Below are 7,505 nucleotides of genomic sequence, written 5' to 3'. Positions count from 1 at the left end.
TAAATCCACCCTCCTCCCCGCACCCCAGCATATGTAGACCTTTCCATCTCAGCCTGAAGGATGGGGGGTGTGGGGGAGGGGCTGGGCACTGAGGCTGGGCCTTTCCTGAGTTGGAGGGATAATCTGAGGGGTCTCAGGCCCATGTGATTCCCCCAGCCGGCACCACTAGGTTGAATCGGAAATCTAAAAAAAAAAAAAAAAAAATCCTATGGAGGCCCCGCCCCCACAGACAGTGGGTGGGGACCTGGCCGCCGCCCAGGTGGGCTTGCGAAATCCGGGACTTAGATTTGGAAGCTTCTACACCAGAGCTGGGATTGCCTTCCCCCATTATCTTTTCTGATAGCTGGCGGGGAGTGGGGAGCAGACGCAGAAGGTTCCAGGCTCCCTGACACCACCTACCCTGGCAGAGCTCCCTCAGCTTTTCCTCCCCAGGAGATTCTGATCCCAGTCTCCTCCTCCCCACCCCCTGCCTCCCAGAGCTGAGAGCCCGAATTGCTTCTTCATGCCCCCGGGGTGTTTCCCCCCCCCCCCAAATTCTTTGTGGCAGTCACTATGGCAACCAAGAACCCAGCTGCACTTGATTTCCTCAGGATACAGGATGGGGGGTGGGGAAGTAGATAGGTGGGTTCAACTGGGACTTTCCCATTCTCTTCTTTCCCCTTAGATGGGTGGGTTCAACTGGGACTTTCCTACCTCTTCTTCTCCCTTCTTTTGACCCTCCTCCTCTACAGGGTCTGGTCCAGCCTTGATCCACAGAGTTTAGGCTGCCTGTCCAGCTGCCCTTCTTGGTTTGATGGGCTGCAGCTCCCCACTGGGCCCCTCATCCATTTGAGAGTGCTAAGGTTAAATGATGCCCTGGATCCCAGTGGAATTTCTTTCCCCTTCTTTTTTCTCTTCCCTCTTCCTCTCCAATCCCATAATCAGGATAAGCTGGAATGGTTGGGCAGGTTGGACACTGCACAAGGGGGCACAGAGTGAGCTCAAGCCGTGCTGTGAGTACCCCTTTCTCCTTTGCTCAGGGGTACCCTACAGACTAACCTCTGTCCTGCGGTAGCTGACACCGACTCTTGGTTCACTATAAAGAGAGCCAACTATTTCGGTAACAAATTTCAGTTCTAGTCACACCCCAGAGCAGAGGAAGAAGGCAAGCCGTGTCAGAAATTTAAGGGTTTTGAACAGTATAAGCTACAGGTCTGTTGAGACCTGAAGAGAGCAAACCTGGGCAAGAGAAATTCTAGAGGGGCTACAGCTGGAGTCAAGAACCCTAGAATGCCTTGGGATTAACCAGAGAGGGATAGGGAGTGATTATCCAAATTTGCAAATAAGTCACAGAGCTGGTGTAGAATGACTGCCACAAGGATCCAGCTCGATGTCCTCACTGTCTACACTCTGTACACACTGAGTAGCTCCTGCCATCAGGAGGTGGGGCCTATTTCTGTACCCCTCAAATCTGGGCTAGTTTTGTGATTTATCTGCTTTGGTCCATCCAATGCAACAGAAGTGCCCAGGCGCTTCTGAATCTGGGGCTCAGGAGATGCTGCTCGGTTCTGCTCGCCGAAAATCCTGCCTCTGTCACCAGATGCAAGCCCAGGTTAGCTGGTGGAAGGGTGGGGGACATCAAGGAGATAGCCCTGTCCTCCCAGCTGAAGCCATCCTAGACCAACATACGGCCAGCAGAGCCCCAAACTTGTGACAGAGTCCTTCCCAGACCCATAGCTGACCAAAGACTCATGGACGAGTCCAGCCAAGACCAGAAATGTCCCACTGATCCGTAGACAGTAGAGCTGTCATTAAGGCTGACTGGCTAAGCCATGGGACCTGGGTTGTTTGTTACGCAGTGTAAAGAGTAATAGGTAACCGACACAGAGCCTGACAGATGCACGGGTGCATTAGGCATAACTTGCCCTTCCTCACAGAACTGGACTCAGATCTTCCAGCCCTGGATTTGGTTACTATCTCCTTCCTTCCGTTTCTTTTTTTTTTTTTAAGATTTTATTTATTTATTTGACAGAGAAATCACAAGTAGATGGAGAGGCAGGCAGAGAGAGAGAGAGGGAAACAGGCTCCCTGCTGAGCAGAGAGCCCGATGCGGGACTCGATCCCAGGACCCTGAGATCATGACCTGAGCCGAAGGCAGCGGCTTAACCCACTGAGCCACCCAGGCGCCCCCTTCCTTCCGTTTCTGATCTCTGGCCACACCCCTCCACTTTCCCGCTCTCACTTCCTTTAGCCACATCAGATGAGCCTCACACCCTCCAAGCTTGGACCCACTCACAGGTCAGGTCTCTGTGCCTGCTGTGAAGCGCCCCCCACCCCCACCCCAGAACTTCCTCCCCTAGATCTTCATGTGGGTCCCTCCTTCACCTCCTCTGTCCCAGCTCACATATCCCTTCCTTTAAGAGGCCACTCCTACCTCAAGACAGGCATCCCGCCCTCTGGCGCCTCATAACTCCTTCCCCTAATTTTTGTGGTTGTTATGGCATTTACCACTACCTGAAACAGTCTCCTTCCCTTCCTTGTCTCACTTCCCCAGACCCCTCCCCCTGCTTCCCAGGGTCACCTCCCAAATAAATTATACCTGCTCTCAAACCCTTGTCTCGGGTCCTCTTCTGGAGGGAACCCAACACAAGACAGCTAGAGAAGATTCTAGATTTGGGACAAGGACACTCGGTGGTGCTGGGTCCTTCTGCTGCTCCCGTGAGGAGCCCCTCGTGTCCAGCTGTGCCACATTTAGGGATGTTAAGGTTGCCCCGGGGCTTCAGATGGGGGCACCAAAATACCCCTCATCTGCCTTTTCCCCAGTGATTTCACCATCCATGGATAAGCGTGTCCCAGATCCATGATTTCATTACTGGTTGCAAAATAGCACTATTCCCAGTCTGTCGGGGCGTTTTCTCATTTACACACCTGTCTCCTCCACCAGGCTGGGAACCTCCTGATGCTAGTGATAGAGCTACTTCAGTACCGGGGAAACGTTTGCTGAAAGTACTTGAATTCTGGAGATGGAAACCATTGGGGAAAAAAAATCAAACAAACAGGTATTTGTCTTCCAGGGAAAAGAAACCTGGCACCACTCCTCTTGCTTCTGGGATCAAAGACGGTCTGGCTCCAGCTCCTCTGGACCCCAGGCTTGGCCTCCCCCCACCTCCATCCCTCCCATCATCTGATGGATTCCGGAACCGCTGGGAGCTTAGGGAAGAAGAAAGATCATCTGTCTAAAGGCATCAACATCGCTTGCCTTTAAATTTTTTTTTATTTATTTTAAACCTTCCCACAATTCAAATGTTTCTCTTATTATCTTCTGCCGAGGGAAAAAATTAATAACACGGCGCAATATAAAACACTAAATTAAAGGCATTTTGGAACCAGCAATTATTTCATAAGCTTCTCTTTTATTGCCGCGCTAATGTGCCTAATTGCTGTCTTAATGAGGACATTAATTTCTAGCTAATGTGATGTTATTATAGAAATTGCAGTCGATCTCTTAAAAAGGGGAAAGTGCTAGAAAGCTGTCCCACGAGGCAGGGGTTCTGGTCACCCTGGGGCTGAGGGGCAAATGAGAGGGGAGGGGATGGCACAGGAGCCCAGGCTGGGACAGGAGCAGTGAGGAGCCAGGAAAGGGGGAAGGCAGGGGGAGTCTTGCAGGTAGTGGGCAGCCTGGGGAGGCTCCGGTCAGAGAACCAGCTGTTCTTGGGACCTAGGAGGTGGGATCCGATAGGGAACAGCGCTAGAACAACAGTAAAACCTAACACCAGGGGCAGGCACTGTTGGAGCATCTTATTTATATCTTCATCCTTGCAATAACTCTATGAAATCGATAGCATTGTTAGTCCCATTTTATCGATGGGGAAACCGAAGTACAGAGAGGTGGACTGACTTACCCAAGGTCACACAGCTAGCAAATGGTGAAGGTGGGATTGAAACCGAGCCTGTCCAGCCATTGAGCTGAGCTGCTTTTTGGCCAGTGCCCACCACTATCCACGATAATAATCTCAAACACTTGAGAGTTTATTAAGTGCCAGCCCTGTACCGTATCTTTCATATGTCATCTCAGGGTGGGCTCCTCTGAGAAGAAGAGGGGCAGGTCAAGCTACATCTAAGCTCACCCTGATAGAAAAGGGAGGACAAGGCTCAAGGCTTGACTGCACGCCCCCCCGCCTCCCCCACACACACGGGAGCAGGAGATCTGGTGTAGGAGAGGGAATTCAGGGCCAGGGAGGGGAACTGTCTTTGCCCTGACTCACACCTTCTGGCAGGTTACCACCGAGGGTCAGAGAGGGCTGTGAAGGCAACTGGTCTCGGTTAGAATTCTACTTTCTCACTTCCTGTGTGACATTGGCTGTGTGGCTGGCGCTCTCTGTGGCTGGCCCCCTCAGTTCCTCAACTATAGATCAGGGATAACAATGGAACCTATCTCAGAGGGCTGTTTCAGAGGATTAAGCAAGCTTAAATGATATATTAGTCAGAATCGGTACACCCCAGTGGCTGTGACAAGCAATCCCCAAACCCCATGGCTTAATACATTACAGACTTATTTCTCACTGACATGGTGTGTAGCTCTGCTTGGCTTGGAAACCCAGTCTCCCTCTGTTCTGTGATGCCACCTACTCTAGGGCCTCCGAGCCCTTGGGAGGATGCTCTCTGTCCAGCCAGGAGATGAGAGAGCAAGAGAGAGCGCACAGAGGGAGGAAGAGGGGGGAGTTTGGGAAGCCTGGTCTAGACTATTTCGACCCACACTCAACAGAAGCAGATCAGGAAAGATGGGGAATGGGTGTGAGGCCAAAAAACACAACCAAACACTTTTAAGTTCCAACAGCTACTTACAGGAAAAGCAAAAGGAGAAGCTCCATGAGGCCCGCATCCCACACTCAAAAAAAGAAAAAAAAAAAAAACCCAAAACCAAAGGGACCTGATTTGCTGTAGCTCAAGCCTTTGCAAGTGTGGCTTATGGAGAATTGCCAGGCACCATGATAGAGGCGGTCCCCTTCACGCCTTTTTATTTTATTTACAAAACTGACTTTCCTTTGTTTTAAATTTAAAGCAAGTCACTCACAAAGGAGACTTCTCTGACTTCTCTTATATGTATACAGTGAAAGAGGTTTATTTTAAGAAATTGACTTTTGCAGTTATGGAGGCTGGCAAATCCTACATCTGCAGAGTTGGCCAGAAGGCAGGAGACCCAGGAAAGAGCTGCAGTTTGAGTCCAAAGGCAGTATGCTGGCAGAACTCCTTGCTTGGGGACATCAGTCTTTGTTCTCTTGAGACCTTCACCTGATTGGATAAGGCCCACCCACACAATGGAAGGCAGCCTGTTTTCCTCAAAGCCCACTGATTTAAACCTTAATCTCACCCAAAAAAGTTCTGTCTCAGCAACTTCTCAAATAATGTTTGACCAAATATCTGGGCACCATCGCCCAGCCAAGTTGATGTAAAATCCAACTGTCACATCTGCTCAAGTCCAAACTCTTGTTTTCTATTACAGTAAAGCAAATATGGTTGGTGCTATTTCTACATCCCTTAGCGCATACACCCCCATGTCTCTCTCCCTGAGGCTTTTTTTTTTTTTTTTAGAATTTATTTATTTGACAGAGAGAGATCACAAGTAGGCAGAGAGGCAGGCAGAGAGAGAGAGAGGAGGAAGCAGGCTCCCCACTGAGCAGAGAGCCCAATGCAATGCGGGATGAGATCCAAGGACCCTGAGATCATGACCCAAGCCGAAGGCAGAGGCTTTAACCCACTGAGCCACCCAGGCGCCCCTGCCTGAGGCTTTTATGTAAGCATGTGGGGTCTGTAGGCAGAACGTGCTGGGAGCGGACACTCCCAAGAGTGACCATCCTCAACAAGACACAGAATTTTGGAGGATAAGTACCCCAGCTCTCTCCTCTGCGGAGCGGACTCTGAAGTATGTGCTCTCTGCTGCCTCCTGGAGGTCATCAGCGGAACTGCATTCTAGTTACCACATTGGGAACTGGCTCAAAAATATATGCTTCCCTTTACTGCCTCACTACCAGTGTTTCTTGGAATCACCTTGCAGATTAAACTGCTTGCATCTAAATCCCTGTCTTAGGGCCTGCTTAGGGGGAAACCAGCTTACGGAATTCCCTCTTTAACCTCTTTCCCATCTCTACAGCAACAAAGCATCAGTGGGTAGGAGAATTTCTTTTCTCAGAAAAGCAATGCACACTCGTGATCAAATGAAACGAATGCAAGCCCTGTCAAAGGGAGAGCATGTCGAGTTGAGTCCTTCTCCGGGCTGCTCCTCTTTCGGCCTCCATATAGCCCTGCTAAGACCTGCTCGGTGTATCCGCCCTGACGTTTTGTATTCACACTCCAGAATCCTCTGCCTTTCACAAACGGGGATCATTGCAGAGGCACTGTTCCACACTTGCCTTTTCTCCAGTTAATTATATAGCTTGGGCACCCTCCCCAAATCGGCACATCCAGACCCGCCTCATTCTGCTTAATGACTGCAGAGTATTGGAAGATGGGCTTTCAGAGAAAGAAAGGATTTGTCTGGAAGGCTCCGCCTGGAAGTCCCGGACCTGAGCTAATGAGATGGAAGGCCACACTCCAATTCCTCTCCCATCTTTTCCAGCTCCTCTGTGCCTTGGGAAACCCACATGGACCCAGTGTCTGGTCTGCCCCACCTGAGGGGGACGGACAGGCCTGGGTCTGCATCTGGGTCAGGGTGAGAGCTTCAGGCACCTGTTCCAGCTATCAACTGTCTATGCAGAGAACAAAAACAAACAAACAAAAACAAATCTCAGAGCTTGGTACCTGCTCTTTGGACTTCCGCACTGCCAGCACTTGTCTTCTCCTCCTGGCCTTGACCCCCGCCCTCCCCCTCAATGGGGACAATGTAGCGGCCAATCCATTTGTAGTGTGAGTGGTCATGTGCTTCAGAAGGTTGGGTCTTGATTGGTCCAGGTCCACTGGGCGTTCCCTTCCCCTCACTGATGATTGGCTGGGGCATGGCCCCTGAAACTGTTGGCATTCCGCGAGGCGCCTTTGTAAATAAAGTTTATCAGGGCATCGCCATCCTTATTTGTTTACGTATCTTCTTCAGGCTGCTTTTTTGCCTTAGAAGGGCACGGTTGACTAGTTGCAACACGGACTGTCCCACCTGAAAAGCTAAAAATCACTTCTACCTGCGAACTTGACAGAGTTTGTGCTGACTGCATTCTTAATCACCTGCGGCCCTCTGCCTGGGGGTTTCTCCTGATCCACACGAGGGACAGGTTGGAAGTGAGCCTGGGAGCAGCCCTCAGTCTATGACAGATGGGAACCAGAGGATCGATTTGCAGGTCCCGCTCCACTTGAGTGCGACATCTCAGATGTCCATGTCCACAGTCTCTGCAGTGTAACCCAGTGGGGTCCCCTTGGCAGTAACTGCTTATTTACACCTTCTGTCTGTTGCCCTCCTTTTCCTGTATCATTTCCCTTCTCCCCACCAGTGTTTCCTGGATTTACACCCCAGATAAACTGCTTGCAATCCACCTGTGCTT

At 50.6% G+C, this 7,505-nt stretch overlaps 1 long non-coding RNA gene across 1 annotated transcript; it reads left to right on the top strand.

The window, feature by feature from the left end:
- The first annotated feature begins 602 nt into the window (after nt 1–602).
- On the top strand, nt 603–3,357 carry LOC309863312. Its single transcript, XR_014310992.1, has 3 exons — nt 603–621; nt 925–992; nt 3,054–3,357. It is a non-coding gene; the product is annotated as an uncharacterized lncRNA (long non-coding RNA).
- The last annotated feature ends 4,148 nt before the right edge of the window (nt 3,358–7,505 follow it).

This window comes from Mustela nivalis (genome assembly GCF_964662115.1).
Source record: "Mustela nivalis genome assembly, chromosome: 1".
Classification (NCBI taxonomy): Eukaryota; Metazoa; Chordata; class Mammalia; order Carnivora; family Mustelidae; genus Mustela; species Mustela nivalis.
This window is presented reverse-complemented; position numbering and strand designations above follow the sequence as displayed.